Source organism: Xiphias gladius, chromosome 15 (genome assembly GCF_016859285.1).
Source record: "Xiphias gladius isolate SHS-SW01 ecotype Sanya breed wild chromosome 15, ASM1685928v1, whole genome shotgun sequence".
Lineage (NCBI taxonomy): Eukaryota > Metazoa > Chordata > Actinopteri > Istiophoriformes > Xiphiidae > Xiphias > Xiphias gladius.
This window is the reverse complement of record NC_053414.1, coordinates 6,041,364-6,059,191: the sequence shown is the minus strand read 5'-3', so window position 1 is coordinate 6,059,191 and position 17,828 is coordinate 6,041,364.

Sequence of the window (17,828 nt, the reverse complement as noted above, 5' to 3'; positions counted from 1 at the left end):
AGGAGGGATCTCTGTGAGGATACACAAGACCATCCTTCATGGGAACTTTTACCAGACAGACACACCCCTCTATTAGAAATCTGTTATTGATTGGACACTGCTGCTGATCAGACCAATCTGAAACCTCATCGCAACATCACAGCAGTTTGTTGCGATCAAAGGGAAGTCGACAGGACAAATAATAGATTCAATAGATACTAAGTTTTAGATTTTGCTTTACAGATCCACCATCAAATTAAAAATCTGAAGGTGTGATGGATAAAAGGACCATAAACAACTTTCTTTATTCATTAGAAAGATTTCAGATAGTCACATTACCATGTATGTATTATTGTCATTACCATGGCTGAGATGTATTCACCCACGTTCCACTTTACCTGACGCATTTACGCAAATAGATCGTTTCTACGAATTATAAGACATTCTAATTACAACCTGGGTTATTGACTAATCTCCGACTAATCTTTAATCTTCAGTATAAATACAGAACACAGGTTGTTAATAAATGTGCTGTATGTCCTTCTTTTTATGTTGACGGCGCATATACGGGTCATTCTAAACCATTAAAGAATGACTAAAAGATCCAGCTGTACTCCCGTCATTGGACACAGATGTCACTTAAGATGACGGTCGAGGAAAGGACATCTTCATTTCTTTGTGTCCCCTCCCCTCAAACCTTTTCCTTGCATCCCTCCTTGCGTCTTAAGCGGGAGGGACTAAGACGCCAAGAACTGACGCAAATTAGGGAAACGTGGGCGCAAGAAAGGGAATTGCGACGATGACATACATCCATTTCCTGTGAATCCCTCTTGCACGCGAAGGCTATTTGAATTCAGACTCCACCACTAACAATAAAAAACAACTGTATGGAAAAAAGGATTTGATTTGGGTTTTCCCTTATTTGGCCATTTTCTCATTGCCGTGCAGGGAATCACCTGTCTAGGTGTACAGGGCCATCAACCTGTAACCTTCTGTAATATTTCTCCATTGTGTAACATATTTTACACAATGGAGAAATATTACTAATTAATCTTGTTTTTCTTTGATTTATTCTCATTGTCATCTTTTACTTTAGATGCGGATGAAAAGGGACATTTTATAAGGCTGGTTTTCATATCGTATTTCAATGATTTTATTTTCAAATTCCATTCACAGATTTACGTGAAAAGAAGGCTGCAGATATATTACAAGGCCTTGGAAAAAAAGGAATGCGGAAAAAAATTCAAAAGTTTCCATCTGGCCCTTCACTGAAAACTACAAGGTTACCCTATGGCCCTCAACCAGTGTTTCCTTGAGTGCTGCAAAAGGGATCACTATCAAGCCACACAAAGAGGCCGAAACCAATCTCCGTATGCCATGTGAAATGCTCACTGTCTCCTTCCCTTCCTCTTCTGTTGCCTTTTTTTGTTTGTTTCCCCCTTCTGCTTCCAGACATATTTTGGGGCCTGGTACACACTGATTAAGGAGTAAAGTGTCGTTTTGATTTTGGCTATCAAACTTAATAGGACAAAACCTCCTCAAGTATAAGTGCTCATCACCATCGCGCTGGCCAATTACCAACTGGAAGGAGGAATTTGTTTCTGAGGGTTTGTGGGCATGTGCTTCTTTGTGTGCTTATTTATTTTGTAAGAATCAATGAATATTTCTGTAACTACAGAAACTACACATCCTCTTTATGCTGTGGGCTCTTATATATTTAATCTCTCTCACCATCGCTTCCTCTGTCCTTTCATCGCTCACTCTCTGCAGAGGCCGCATACCGCAGCTCTCGGTCGTCACGCGTAGACTGGCTTATCGCTGATGTCAGTCGCCACGTTTAAAAGCAGAAATCTGATTGTTGACAGGAACACGCGGCTCCTGTTTGCCACTGTGGTTTGAAAGGATCATACCGTGCAGCTGTGTGCGTCTATAGCCTCTTTCAGCAGCAGAGGAATACACGGTCTCTCCTCAAAAACAAATAAATGAATAAAATGTACTAAAAGTATCTCGAGAGTATCTTGAGAGGGTAGCTTCAAAATATGGTAGCTGCAGAAAAGAAAGAAAAACAAAAACAAAAACAGATGATCAGCTACGTGAAATCTGCCTGGGCAAGTGATAAAGGTAAAGTTACTCTGCTAAAATGTCATCCAACGACGGAAGAATTGGAAAGCATTCTGGTATGTTTGCAACTGAAAAAAAAAGAAAGTATAACAGAGAGATGGTGGTTCTGAAATGAATGCCCACCAACGCACATTGGATCCATAAAGATATAAAAACAGTGCGCAAAGCAGACAGTGGAAATGTTGCGGATTTATACCCATGAATGCTATCTCCCCGTACAGTAATAGGATATGATGGCTGAACTTCAGATGCACTTATGCTTGGCATTGCATGCCAGTGCAGCCCTTCTGACATCTGACCACTCAGTGACCCCGGAATACTTGATACTATTCATCAGGCTTTTGTGTTTGTCCTTGTATCTGGCTCATTAAAGGAGATGTGGATGAGCCACTGGGAAGCTGTGCGTGACTTTTTTCACATTAAATGTATATATCATATGCAAATACACACAGAGAGCGAGTGGCAGTTTATTTTAGAAGTACAGAAGGCAATATTTTCCTCTCAAAACAATCCCGTCAGATGAAATCACACTGCGCTTGTGACAGAAAAAAACGCATCCCATGCCTTCTAATTGAGATGCTATAAATTCATCCTATCTTCCCAAATTAAAAGCAGTACATGACAAATCAAAGAATAACAGTGTAATAATAAGAAAAACACGTTTCCCGACCAAATTCAGAATCCAGATTGGTAAAAATGAGCCTGCTGTGCTTTTAGTCACACCTCACTGCCAATTTATTACCCCCCCCCCCCATAAAGCCTGAACTTCAAATTTATTTTGCATGAATACGATTCAGGAGAGGGACAGATCGAGAACCATACGGAGAGGTGGTACACTGTTCCTCATTTGTCGCACTCTTATTCATTTTTTGTCAGCTTTGCTCCAACATTAATGCCCCGTGCACATTGCATCTGCGTCTTCTACTGGCTCTGCTTTCCAACACTGCTTACCTTAACTCCGTAAGCATTTCATCTTGGTCCATTACTCTCCATCCCTCCTTTTTTGCATGACTCTCAGTCTTACTTTCAAGCCCAATTCTAACACCTAATTAGCCAGCCCAGCTAATTTGGATGCTGCCGGTTTGTTTGAACAAACTTTATTGGAAGCACCAATGAACAAAGTCGATTGGGGGCTCTGCGTTTGCGGTCAGTGTGAGCATCGTGTCGTGACCGGCTGATTGATCCGTTCAAGTGTGAGCACCTTGCATTCAAAAATCTAAATATTTACAGCAGCTTCAGACAGGCAGAAAGTACCAGATCCGGTGTGGTTGCCTGTACGTACCTGCATATTTTATCCATGGCTGAGATATTTATTGAGATGGAGGACTCACTGGATTCTCAGTCTACTTGCACAGTGGGTCCCTTGTTGCCTCATGTACCTTATTAAGCATCTGGATAGCCCAAAACCTGTCTTTTATTCACTGATATCTGTGTGTAACTCAGTAACATATTTCAGTTAAATATTTTTCATTATGATACGTTTCATGAAGTTAAAGAATTTCATCCGTAATTCAGAGAAGGACGTTGCTAGTTGAAGTGTAGGCTTCTTGCGAGATCGTAGTATGTTGAGGCCTTTTCACAGCGGGTTCGGTTTCATGAGTCCACCTGGGTCGGAGTGGGGTGACTTCACTTTTGCCGCCGACTGCACACCAGAGTTCACTGGAAGCAAGCCACGGACCACTTTCGACGTGAACAGGAGGCTATTTTTCTGGACCACACTCACGGTCAACAGCAGTTTTCACACTCTTCCAAATCAATCCAAAATGAACCGGCCTGTAAAAACCTCTCTAAGTAGCCCCAGGTGTGAAAACATGTAATGAAGCCTCATATTAGTAGATATGGATGCAGTTTCTTCTCCTTCACCTGGGTTCAGAAATGACATTGATGTTACTACATTTTTATGTATATACACCACTCCCAGATTTACACCAAAATACTATCTACTAGATTACCTTAAGACACTTTCTATGGCTACTGTCCAAAGTCCAAATAAGACTCAAAGCCAGAATGCTTCTACACATACAGAATTCATAAGTTTGAAGATGACACTGTCATAGCCAATCTGTTGCAGCGTGGCCTCATTGTAGATGATTTTGTGTAATGCTGAGCCTGCTACCTCTTACAGTGGTTGACGGTCAATCTATAGTGACCGATCGGGGAAACCAGATCATTATTTGTTTCTTCCTTGGGTTTTGTCCCTCTGGCAGCTAAAAGACCAGGAACGTGTTAATTTCCAGTGCCATTAAGTCTGTTTACTCTGATTAATTCATGAGAATATAGTTATGGTGTCAGTATTGATGTTGATGATACTGATTCATTTTAATGAGTGTTTGTTTTGTAAGTTTTGACTTGGCAACTTGCGCTCAGTTTAATGCTCTTTTGTAGATTTACTCTTGGTTTCTATGCTTCATTTCCTGAGTCTGCCTGCACGGGACAACGAAGTTCAATTTTAACTGAAATTAACCAGCTGCAGGTTCGCCATTAGTGTCACCTCCTTCTCCTTCAAACCAACAGTCAGCAGTACATGTGCGCCCAGTCACTGGCCTGGCTAGTCTCACTTTATGATCCGTCTCATCCTGTTTTCTCCCTCCTGACCTTTGTCCTTCCATCTCGTCTTTTTCTCCAATTTGATACCTCTCTTCCAAAGTGTTTCTCAGCAACTCTCAACTTCATCTCAAAACTGACTTTCTTGCATCACAAGTTTTTACATACTTTTTTTTACATTTCTGGTCACACGCAGAGACACACCTACACCACACAAATGTTTCCCAACTGTACATATAAACTCAAACACCATATGCATCTCTCTAACCATTATCATGCCTCCATCTATCTGTCCCTCCATTCAACCATCCATCTTTCATCCCTGTAGTGGGCTAAACATCTGTTTATCCATCTATCTCAGTAGCCTATTAAATCTCCGTGTCTCTCCGACATTTTTCATATTTACATTTTTCATCAGTTACCCACGCATCCATCCATTCATCCACCCTTCAAAGACTCACCTGCCTGCACAGAGGAAAACACACATAGAGATGCACACACTGGCATTAAAGCACAGGCACTTGTACATTAATTAACTCACGCTAAATTGCATACGCACATCCATGTTTCCACAGCGGTTTCACATTCAGTGAAACAGCTATTCGAACACCCATATTATTTTAGTTATTTGTTACACTTCAGCGAATGTACAAGACTGCATCGATTCCTCCATATGTACAGACGCCCACTCAGCAAGCATGAATGAATCTACAGACGTAGCTATGAACACATACTGTGCGGCAGTGTACCCACAAATGTGAACACTCACAGGGCCATGAACAAGCATCTATTGGAGCCATTGTTTGCTAATGAGAAACCCATACTAAGTAATGATATGTTCAAACCACACTGATGTTAATTAGAGATAAGCGATGTAGGTGGTTTCAATTGACAATTTTTCAAATCTGTCTTAAAACAATAGTCGTTTGCGGAGAATTTGTTTGAAAAAGACCAACTTTGAATCTCCAGTTGTATTAGTTAACTCAAACTGCTGAAGCCTCGATATCTGCAGAGTGAACTTTGGAGTGTATTTTTACACAGAACAAGAACTTTTTCAGTTGAGCTGAAAGAGCCCAGATACAACAATGATCGACAAAGACACAAGCAGATCAACTGATTCATAGCTCAAATAAGAGTTTTGCCTTTAGATCGAACTCTGTATTTACTAGTCAATCCATTTTCTGTCACCCATCGCATAGAAGTGATCTCTGGGTGTTGAATAAAAGAATGAAATTGTCTCTTGTCTCGGCTCTTTCCTCTGGGACAGGATGAGGACAACCAAAAGGGAGGCTGAGTAGAATGAGATACCAGATATCGTCAGGTTATTTCACGTCACGACCGAGCCAGAATCATGCAGTAAAGTCAGACGTTTGTGTTTTATGCAGGGGTGAAACGCATGCTGAAGTGTCCCGGTGGAGGATTTCATGCCATTGCTCTAAGCTCGGTTTGATTTAGGGAACACTACTCCTCATGTCTGAGAGTTAACAGCTGGCCGCCGAATGGCATGCTGTCAGAACTTTAGAGCCAACCGATGACACCAAGTCATTTGAGGAGAGAAAACTGAGAGGCAATGTGAGGCATGTCGAACCACAATGCAATGCTCAGAACTTGACCGTCAGACGAAAATTAGAAATTGTTTGAAGGCACATACTGGTTTCAAATAAAACTTGGTGTAGGAGATCTTATAAAAAGATATTGCTTTACTCTGGGAGTACTCTGGTTCTGAGGCTTCAAATCTCTCACCAGCAGTGAACCACAAAAGTTTCAAATAAGCCATCTGATGTGCATCAGAAGTTGCATTCAGTGAGTTTTGGGCATTTACACTTTTAGACATTCAGATTTAGGAGTTACACATCCAATCACACTGAGGACTGAGGCAATTATGTTTTTAAATATTCTCCATGCCGGCATCAAAATGTCATTTTTTCTTCTATTCTCCCAGCAATCAGAAATATGGAACTGACAACAGGTTTCAGTTCTTCATTTCCCTCGACAGCGTAGCAGTCATGAAATGCTGGAAAAAGCGCTACTAAACATCTACATCACTATTGATTTGATAGGAGTGTTTTGGAAAAAAAATAATCCTTTTATATTTAATTTTATTACCCAACTTGAGTACATAATTTTGTAATTTTCAGCAGGGATGGGTGGATAATCAGATTTGAGATAAGAGGCTTGGACCTTGGGTTTAATGAGGCTACCAAAAAAAAAAAAAGATTCTGCTGTTTGAAAGCACCACCGTCTTTCCTGTATGCAGTGCACAAGTGTCTGTTAATGAGGGCCTCACTCATTAATGAGCTCTTAGACAAACTGTTGGGAGAGAGAAGTGGGTAACTCTAGTACAGCTACTGCTCTCTGATTAAACATGAATTCAGAAGGAGAATCGTTCAAGAGGGAGTCTGTCAAAGCACACGTGTGGCGTTTTTTTTTTTTTTTTTACTGATTTCCTGCCAGTCCTCGAGAGCCACTGTGCTGCAGGCTTTTGTACCTGCCTGACCAGGTGTGGCTCATTAACAACTAGGGTGGGACAAAACCTGCGAAACACCTGCACTTGGCGGCTGAAATGTGGTTTCACTGCATACATTTCACTGAATATGAACTCTCAGTACGGATACGGAGGCATGAAGACATTTGAGTATAAATAAGAAATCTGGGCACAACCATTTGAGTGTCCCAAAAAAACAAAACAAAAAAAACCCAAAAACAAACATTGCCTCACTTATCCCTTGTGGCATCTAGCCATGCAAATAGTCAAGATATTGACATATCCTCTTTTAAACTTTCACTCCAAAATTAAGGTTTATGAAATTTATTATTAATGCCCGAAGCAATAAAAAACAAAAAAGAAAAATAAATTGTAAAACTGAACAGAACTGTTTTCTCATACAATGTCCTTGTTCCTTAAACGGACATTTTTTTAGGATATTTCTCAGTACAAGTTTTGTCTAATACATTTTGGAGGAAACATACATGTTCTGCCATTATTTTTTTTACGGCAGTATTTTTTCCCAGTACACAAGGTCATACGTTCTTGTACTGCACTTAACACAGAGGTGGTCAGGAAGGATGGTGAGACATACCAAGCACAAGTTGTTTGACTGGGACTGGGTTTGTGCCCTTTGTTTTGCATGACACACTTTAGTTGTTAAGATTAGGTAAAGACTATTGCTTTTGGGTATATATTGATAAAGCAAGCATGTCCTGTCTTGTGTCATTGTCTGCTTTTCCATTTTTATTGATGACAATCTTTCCCTAGCCTTAAAAGGTGCTTAAACATGTTGACTACACATGACCATAAAAATGATTCAGTTGTCAAGAGCGGGTTTTGGTAGGAAAACACATGAAATACACAGACAATGAACATTTTGCAACTTTTCATCTCCGTTCATTGAAAATGTTTCCTTATCATGTTGATCCAAACTGTAGTCACAGTTTCCTTCATAAAATATTTACAATTGCAAATTAGTATTATGGTTTATGAACATTATTTTTAAGAGACAGCTTTGCAGGAAGTCAACTTAAAAAAAAAATGCAGCACAAAGATATTTATAAATCAGACAAAGGTGAAACCAGCTCCATCCACGCCATTGGGTTTACAAGGGGGATTTGCAATATGTGTCAGATATGGGCATGCGTGTGCCACTGAGAGCCAACAGTCTGCAGGTTTTCATTGCAGCAGAAACTCCACCAGGTGATTCCACTGCTTAGTATTCCTTCACAAGTAGAGGGTTGGGCCTCATCATTGAAATGCCCTACTAACGTGAGCAGTTAACACCTGCAGACTGTTGCAGACTGTTGCCCTGGATAGGGCATGTGATTGGATCCTTTCTTTAAGGTGAAAGCCAAACTGAAGACACGTCGCCACTCATCCAATGTGCTCTTTCAGTTGTACTTGACTTGACTGGCAATCTCTGGTGTTTGATTTCAGCAGGTGATTCAAAGCGTGATGCAGGATAATGAAAAAAAAACAAATAAATAACATAGTGTTGTGAATCACCCGCAGAAATGAAACAGGGGAATGTTTTCATGTCCACTGAACAGATTTTTAGTACAGCTCTAAATCAGTCAAAGCAATTTCAGCAGAGAGCAGCGGTTTCATTAAAGTTCATTAATTTTATATCCTTTCTCTGGATTTTCAGAAATTGTTTTGCACAAGAATAAATGTTGCTTTCTAATCCTGTCAAATGGCAGCGATTACTGGTAAAAATACTCCAGTCCTCTAGTGTCGTAAATAGAAAGTTAAAAAAAAAAAAAAATGGGGGAAAAATATGTAACCAAGTTGCCAAAATATATATGCAATTTTGAATTGCTTCTGTTGTGGCTGGCATGAGATTAGGCTTTATGATAACCTACACAGAACCGAAAGTATTGGTTTTAAACGTAAACCCCTGCCTGAACTTGTATAAGAAGTAACTTTTAAAAACGTGCATACATGAGGATAAAAGCAACACCTTCAAAACCTTGGAGGGTTATGTGTTAACTAAGCATGGTCATCTGTGCTCAGGAGATATTTCCTGAACAGATGAATTTTTGGATTTTGGAAAAACAAAGTTTTCACAACCATATTTGAAAATGGACACTAACGAGTTCAGTTATGTCGCCTTCGAAGAGATTGGCCTTCACTCTGCTTTGTGTTTCCCTCCTCCATCACTGCTCGACTTCTCTCTGTCTCTCGCCTTGGACCGAGTGGTGGAGGTGTGAAAAGCTTTGGAGTGTAAGATGCTCGTCTTTAAATGCGGGTGAGTGTCGTCTGAGAATATCCAGCATGGACACGCGTGTCAGCCGAACTCTGTAGTAGCTCACAGTACATGTGTTTTACATGTTTGTTGGCTGCCCTTGAGAACGTGAGAGGGAGGGAGAGGCAGCAAAGACAGATGGATTGGGGAGACAAAAGAAACAGAGGGAGCAGAAACATAAACCTTAAGGAATCTCCAGAGTTACATTTACATTTTTTTTAATTCAAACCGTGGCTGAGACAAAAATCTCGTAAATTGGCAAAATTTCCAACAGAAAACTTGCAGTTTTAGGAAAAATAAGCGGACAGTTTCATGGTAAACTATGGAATTCTGAAGTTTTACAGTTTAGGCACACTTTAGAGTTTCAGGGCCTAAAAATAGCAATTGCTTGATTAATGCCTCTGACAGAATGTTTCTCTCTCAGGTTGAAATGAACGATTCTTGTTGGAATAAACCAAATCTTATCTTTGGTAAGAACCCAGTTGCAAGTAATATGCTTGAAATCTCAACCTCGAGTAGTTCGGTACCCCATTCTCGTGAGGGTCAGCTTTACATACAGCAGCATATCGGTATACATGCCTGTGGTCGTTTTTCGGTTTGATTGTGGGTGGAACTAATGAAAAGGGCAAAACTGCATGGATCAGTCCAGTCATCTAGGTGGCGCTCAAGGTGGAGACAGTGATTCAAACAATTACTTGCAATAAAGTCGTGAAACTCCTACCGACAAATAGCCTGTAGTTTTGGTTAACTTACGTTTGCAAGATTGTGTGAAAAGTAACTGACAGATGGCAATATATGCAGGTGGGTGTCCTAGTATATGGAGAAAGAACTGCACGTGTTAAAAAACAATATTGTTCAGAATGGGGTGGATTGCCTTTAACATTCCACAGATTTAAAGAAAGACCTGCCATTTGAAAGGTCTGCTCACTTGAGACTTTAGAAAAGACAAAAACAAATCAGAAACCTTTTTTTCCAAGGCTGAACTGCATTAGCTGCTGCGTACAATAAAGGCTACGTCCTATTGAGAATATAATTTGCTATAATTATGACTCCTTTGGTCACCGTGGCATTCAATTTGTGCAGTTACCTGGAAACTCTGCTCTACGACTGAGAGTTTTCGGTGAACGTTCGTTTTTTTTTCAAGAAGATTTTCAGATTTAAGTGGGCAGTTAATGAGATGGAAGAGGAGGAGGCACAACTGGAGACTTGTGGGTTGTATTTGGTTTTTTGTAATCTGTCTCTTTGTCTGTCACTTTTCACCTCCATCCACCCATTCAGTGTGAGAACCTGCTCTGAGAGTTGTCAGACAGAATGGAAGAGAGACATCCAAGTTAATGCAAACAGGCGGATGAAAGCATTTGTTTGCTAAAAAAGAGGAAGTGTAGGCAGCAGTTGGGGAAATGATTTTAGGAGACACGGGAGGATCGCAATGCATCTGTGCTTTTAAATCTATCCCAATTTAGTATAATCGACGCAGTTGATGAGATGTAATTGAGCACTGGGAAAGACAATTTAGGGCAAAAACGGTCTTAATTTTAAGCTATTGAAGTAATTCATCAACATGGAGTTTCATTATTAAACTAGGATTTGGCGTTTCAGTAAGTCACACACCAACCATATCTCCTACAAAATTACATTTATAAACCAAACTGCAACAGCAAATATTTTTTGTAGGAAACATGATTGATGGCTTGGTTATGTTCAGAGGCAACATTTGTGGGTTTTTAAAACATTTTTTTGAATGAATGAATGAATGAATGAATTATTAACGGCAGCTGAGTCAACAGGAGGTGGTTGGGGAGAATGGTGGTCATACAAAGGGCACGACCGTCACTCCAGAGACCAGGGTTTACATCCGGAGTCCCGTCCGTGGTTAGGTTTAGGCGACAAAACGCACTTTGGTTAAGGTTGGGGAAAGATCATAGTTTCGGTCAAATTTTGTGTCTGAAGACACTGTGAACTTTTTTTCTGTATTAAACCAAACCAGGATCTTTTACTAACCTTAACCAAGAGCTGTGAGAGCCTGGACATGAACCCAAAAGAGTTTAATGATGCTGGAGTCACCACAAATTGATATTGTACTGCAAGATCAGATGTTTTGGTGGAAAACAAATACGTTGTCTGTGAACTGCCTGAAGACAAGTGCAGACATTGTTGTGTCTCTTGTTTAGCAGGGGCGCAGTCACACCGAGACATGCTCCCATTTCAAAACGCCTACGCAAAGTAAGTCACATACCGCAGCCTGGTCACTCTGAGCATGACCTGGACAACCATAGGAATTCTGAACCCAGAGCCAGAGAGTTGAAATCTTTAAATCTGCAACAAGTGATTTTTTTTTTTTTTTTTTTTGACCACTTGGGTGCAGAATCAAGTTGTAAACATTAGATCAATATACAAACTTTTAAGTTTATACGGCAAAGTTATTAGTAAACAGTTGCTTATATACACATCCAGCAGTCACAGAGCAACTTTATTAGTAACTTGGAGTCATGTTTCCATCCACCTGATGAACATAAGCCCAATATTCACTCATTTAGCTCTGTTTTTAGTCTCCACCAACTCCTGAGGGAATATCCGGCTCTTTACTGGCTACATGCTCCACTATGTTCCCCAGGGAATTGCTAACTGTCTGCTCAGCAGGTCGTGTGCAGTGCGATTTTAGAGCTTTTCCTCTGAAAACAGTTGCCAGCTGCGGCTGAAACAGAGGGTGCGAGGGCGAACCAAAAGCTGTGGAACGGACAGCCTGATATTCATGGGCTGGACAGCAAAAGAGTGAGCTGAAATTCATTATAAAGCTCAGTGAAGCCGAGGGGAGCTGCAGATTCAAGTGATAAGTCTCTGTTGGTTCATCAATACGAGCGACCCCGATCACACTGTCACACTGTTTTCACACGGTCATTTGAAACATTTTTATTACAAAAATATTGATTATTGGCACTTTTATGTGCAACTAAAACTCGCGGCAAACAAATGAGGCATGTCACAACAGTGGAGCATGAGACTAAACTGTATGTTTGGAAAAAGATGATTTTGCGGCTGTTGCAGCTGCAATTTTTCTTCAGTTTCACTTCACTCGTTGAAAAGCATCTGGCGTATGTGCAATGCAAGGATTAGATCACACAATATGTGCTTGATAATGGCCTGACTTGACGGACATGGGGGCTCATGGAGTGGGCACAAAAATGTGCACCCTGTACTGTGTATTGTAGCAGAAGACAACGGATTCCGTGCCCAGGACGCCTAACAAAGCCCAGCGGAAAGACTGGCGTATAACAGCGGTTTCGCCTACTTGATGTCTACAGTACAGTACTTGCTCTTTGGACCTCCATGGTTGTTGGAATTCGTGATCCTCTTTGCACCTCACGAAGAATGTACAAAGGTGCAAGCTGCGGCGCGATTGGTCGGAGTTCAGCGTGCAATTCCTCAAACACTCAGATGTCTTGGCTCTGCTCCTAGGGCAAGATTTTTTTTTTTTTTTTTTGAATAATGCTGAGACTTTATGGCTTTTAGCTTCGCCGCAGCTCCATGCCTTCCAATGGGAAGTGACTGGTTGCTTGTGAAACTATACTTTCTGTATCTCAAGCAACATTTTCAGTATCGCTCTCTGCATGAACGTAGTGCATGCGTAGCGTGCGTGGCCCGATTGGCTTGGTGGCCTGCTCTCTGCTGTAATGGTGCCAGGATGATTTATGTGAGGCTTAAAATGGCTGTTTCATGTAAACACACACACACAGACACACACTTTTTTTCATGGTCTTTGCTATTTTTTTCTTCCTTGCTCCTTCATTCCCCTCATCTCAATCTTTCTTCCTCTTTTTCCCTCTCTGCCTTCCTCTCTCACCTGCTCCCTCCTGTCTCCCTCTCTCTCATCCAAAAAAAGTGAGTGTAGGTGATTTTGGATTCTGAGTTTTAGAGAGGTGCTCTCTCCTTTCTGCTTTCTCCTCTGACATTTTAATCTGCTTCTCAGTCGCTCACTGACCTTTTTTCTACCCACCTCTTTTCTTTTTTCTTTCCCTCGCCATTAACCTCTTTTCAGTCTCTCACTTTGCTCTTTCTTTTCTTCCCTCCATCAAGCCTTTTCTTTCTTTACTTTTGTCATCATCATATCTTTTCCAGTATTTCTTTTTCTCTCTTATCATACTAAAATTCTTTTCACTTCAATTGCCAGCCTCTCTTACAGCCTTTTCCCTCTATTCTCTTTTCGCACCCATCCCCTTTCCACCGTCCATCCCTCTTTCTTTATCCCTCTTGGTATTTTTCACAATGGCAACTGACATCTCTGGCTGATGCCTCCTCCTACTCCCTCTTGGCCTTTTTATGCCACCATCTGTGGGTCTTTTTTTCTCCTTCTTTTACATGCTTTTTCGTTATGGCTCTTTTTTTGGCACATCTCCGATAGTTCTCGCTCCCTTCCATTTAGTCCTGTCTCCCGCTGGATTCATCTCACGGGAGGAAACCTTAGGCTTTCCCTCCCGGCTTTTACTTGTTCAGAACTCAGTTTCTTTTTGATTCTAAATGTCCTTGACTTCTCACTCCCTGCGTGCGTATTGCAGAACTGACTAATATTATCTTCATAATTTATACCATCATTACCAATAAATTTTTGTCCTTCTTTCCCTCCTCCAAAAATGTCTCTCTTCCCATTTCTCAGATTTTTCATGATGACTTTTTGCATTTTCCGTTAACTTGTCTTTCCCTTCCTTTCCTGTTTTTGTATTATTTCTTTAACTTGGGGCTCAGAGTTTATATCAATTAGCTTAAATCAAACTGAACTGAATGAAGTGAAATGGACTTCACATGCCGAGGTCCGACTTTACAAAGCAGTGCGGCAACGCTGAAAGACCAGGGGCATGTTTACACAGTAAACTGTCCCAAATCCTTCCAGCAGGACCAGTGACACAGAATAGATCTTCCGCCGGACTCTTTGTCTATACACAGTGCTGCGAGTCAACAGCCAAGTGGTGCTTTCTCTCCTCTGCCCTGTGGCGTTCACAGCGGCTGTTTCTGGAGCAGGGATACGACTTGTACCAAAGTAGGGCACCGTGTGTCTGCCGGCAATGCTGGGAAGAAGCACTGATGGAAATCAGGGGACAGAAGGGAGGACTAAGGAGATAACTAATATGGATGGTGTACAGTTTGTTTGTATCATTTTATTTAATCTCATCTCACCTTAGTATGTCCAAAGGTACAACACCTTTGCTCCTCTTTGAAGAAAACAACAGTTTTACTACAAAGTTTTATGTGGAAGTCTTAGCTGACATTAAATCAAAATCTCCTGGTCAAAGGGGGGTATGTGTAGAATGTGCACAACACCTCCTCATGTTCTTTTTATTTTTACTGTCCACTGACATACTTTGGCTGTAGTGAACAGTGGAAAACGCACAGGGAGAGTGTGGTTGAAATATTTATTTCTTGGCTCAGATTTTTGTGTTTATCTCTCGTCTTGCGGTCACAACTTCACAGCTCAGTCTGCTACTGAAGTTGAGACCTGAATTTTGGAAGTATGAACCCGCTTTGTACGATAACAATTACTTTACATTTTAACAACGTGTTCTCCGAGTGGATTTGTACGAGTCAGAGTCCAACTCAGAAGAGTCTCAGCCTGCCACTGATATCACTCAGCTCTCCCTCTTGGCAGCAGCAACGCTACAAACCGGGACAAATTAACAGCTGCCGGAAGCCAAAGAGGCAGAGCTGTGCCTCGATATATTGCTGACCAGACAGAACAAAAGTCGAATTTTTAGTGTTGTTGTGTTGTTATTGTGTATTGTGGTGGTACATGCAGATCCTGCAGTTTATTAGGGAAACAGAGGCACAGCCTCAAATCACTGATAAAGACTCCAAAATCCCAAATATCATATTAAATGTGGTGGTTAATGTAATGAAACCTAAGCAAGAACTATGTCAAATTTCAAAACATTAATACTGAGCTGGGGCAAAATTGTGGGATATATATCAATGGGATATACACAATAAATCTACACAATATTGCTGATATGTCAGCAATATAATCAGAATCAGAGGATGTATCTTACAAGCAGGTAAACATGACAAGTTCCCAAACTGTGCTGATCTAAGAGTTTCAGTCGTGATAGCTGTGTGCAATGCATTCTGGTATATATGCGTGTCACAAACCTTTCGAGCAGAGAGACATCGATTTCTTGAGATATAAATATACAGAGGGAAGATTTGCAGCAATTATAAAATTTGAACTTACTTTAGCCTGATTTATTATTTGCTCGCTAATTAATGAATGGACTTGATTTTCAGAAAATAATGTTTTTTTAATAACAGACCTTGACTCTTTCCTTCCTCACTTCTAAGGATTCAGTAAAAACTGTCTAACCTTATCAATGTGTTCTATATGTATTGAGCGATTGCAGTGCAAAGGTTTAGTGTATAGCCTTATCCCCTCTTATCCCCTCTCCTATCCCTTTTCTTATCAGCCCCTGAGGGAGAGCAGGGATTAACAAGTCCTGGAAAGGAGAGGGTAAGTGTAGTAGAAGGAGAAGGCAGAAAACTTTAATACCTTGTAAAATCCACACTCTTATCCGGCTCCTAGCTTTGTATCAGATCTGCAGTATGCACACTGTGGACGATTATGCTGATGCCAGCTAGGTCAAGAGGGAGAGAGGAGAGTGGTGACAGAGGAGGAGACCTACATCAGTAGAGGATAAAAGGATGACTGGGTGGATGGAGAATGAGGGGAGTGGGTTAAAAATGTAACAGTTGAGAAGTGAGTTTGTAGATGGTGAAAGGGAAAAAGCCATAGTGAGAAAGGGAAAAAACAAACCGAGAACATCAAAAAATTGTGGGGTCATGGTGATTAAGATGTCAAACATTCCTTCGCTGGGCCCCGGCTATAACTGACCTCAAGACGCTCCAGGCTCTGAACGACGGAGCTGAGACAAAAGCTTTCTCTTTTTCACTTTCAGGCCTTCAACGAGTATAACAATGCGCTAATGAAACAGCACTGAGCATACAATGGGCCCTCAACCAGAAAGCAATGACAGACCTCATGATGGATCGAAAAATAAGAACACTCAAGCTCAAGTACTGCGATGTAAGTGCTCAGCGCAAGTGAATCATGGAAGTGAAACGCTGTCTTTAACAGATAACACCTGTGATGCCACAGGTCTGCCACTCTGGGTTTTTTTATATCCAATCCAAGTCACAATGGAAAGAAAAAAATATGTCTTCACCTTGTTACCTAATTTACACATCATAATTTACATCTAACGAAAAAACAGCAAACTGTGCAAAATCAAGACCAATCAAAATACCTTTAATCTAACAGTCTGGACACAAACCCAGATTTCAAACAGTCTCAGATTTTAGAAAAATATCATTTTATGTTGTTCTGATGTTAAAGGATCAGTCAGCATCACATGTGGCATATTGAAGTAGTGATGCAACCCAAAGGCTATTCATGAAAAACTTTACTTTTAGTGTTGAGTTTTAACAACTTTTTTCCAAATTTTTTTTCCAAAATATGTGTGTAACAAGCAGGGTCCAATATGTTTGCAGCAGCTGCAAAAGTTGCTTGTTAGGGATAAAAAGAATCAGATGCAGTAGTTACCGAGGAAAGCAACACCCACTGTGACTGAGCAGGAATATAGCAACTACCGCTGCTTACATTTAGATCTTTGTAAACGTCCTTTGTATAGAGAAAAGTTTTTGGCCATGCTAGTGGTATGGCTGAAGGAATGGCAGTGTTTGTCAGTTGGTCCATTACTTTGGTCTAGACTGAAATATCTGAGGGCCTTTTGGATGGATTGCCATGCAATTTTGAACTTACATTCATGGTCCCCACACGAGGCCTGCTGACTTGGTGATCCCCTGACTTTTCCTCTTGCACCTCCCAATGAGGTTGAGATTTTTGGCTCTCAGTGAAATACACTCCACAAGCACTTTATGAGGAACACCATAATAATACTGGGTAGGCCCCCCTGCTGCTCTCAAAATAGCCTCAATTATTTCTGGCATGGATTCCACAAGATGTTGGAAACACTCCTTGGAGATTCTGGTCCTTACTGACATGATTACATCACAGATCTGTCAGCTGCACATTCATGCTGCCAATCTCCTGTTCTACCAAGTCCCAAAGGTGTTCTATCGGATTCAGATCTGGTGAATGGGGATGGCCTCTGAAGTCCGCAGAACCCACTGTCATGTTCCAGAAACCAATTTAAGACACCTTTTGTTTTTTAACATGGTGCATTATCATGCTGTAAGTAGCCATTAGAAGGTGGGTGAATTGTGGCCATAAAGGGATTCACATGGTCAGCAACAATTCTCAGATAGGCTTCGGCATTGAAAGCGATGATTGATTGGTATTAAGGGGCCCAAAATATTACAAGAACCTCCCCCACACCATTACACCACCACCAGCAGCCTGGACTGTCAACACAAGGCAGGTTGGGTCCATGGATTCATGCTGTTGACGCG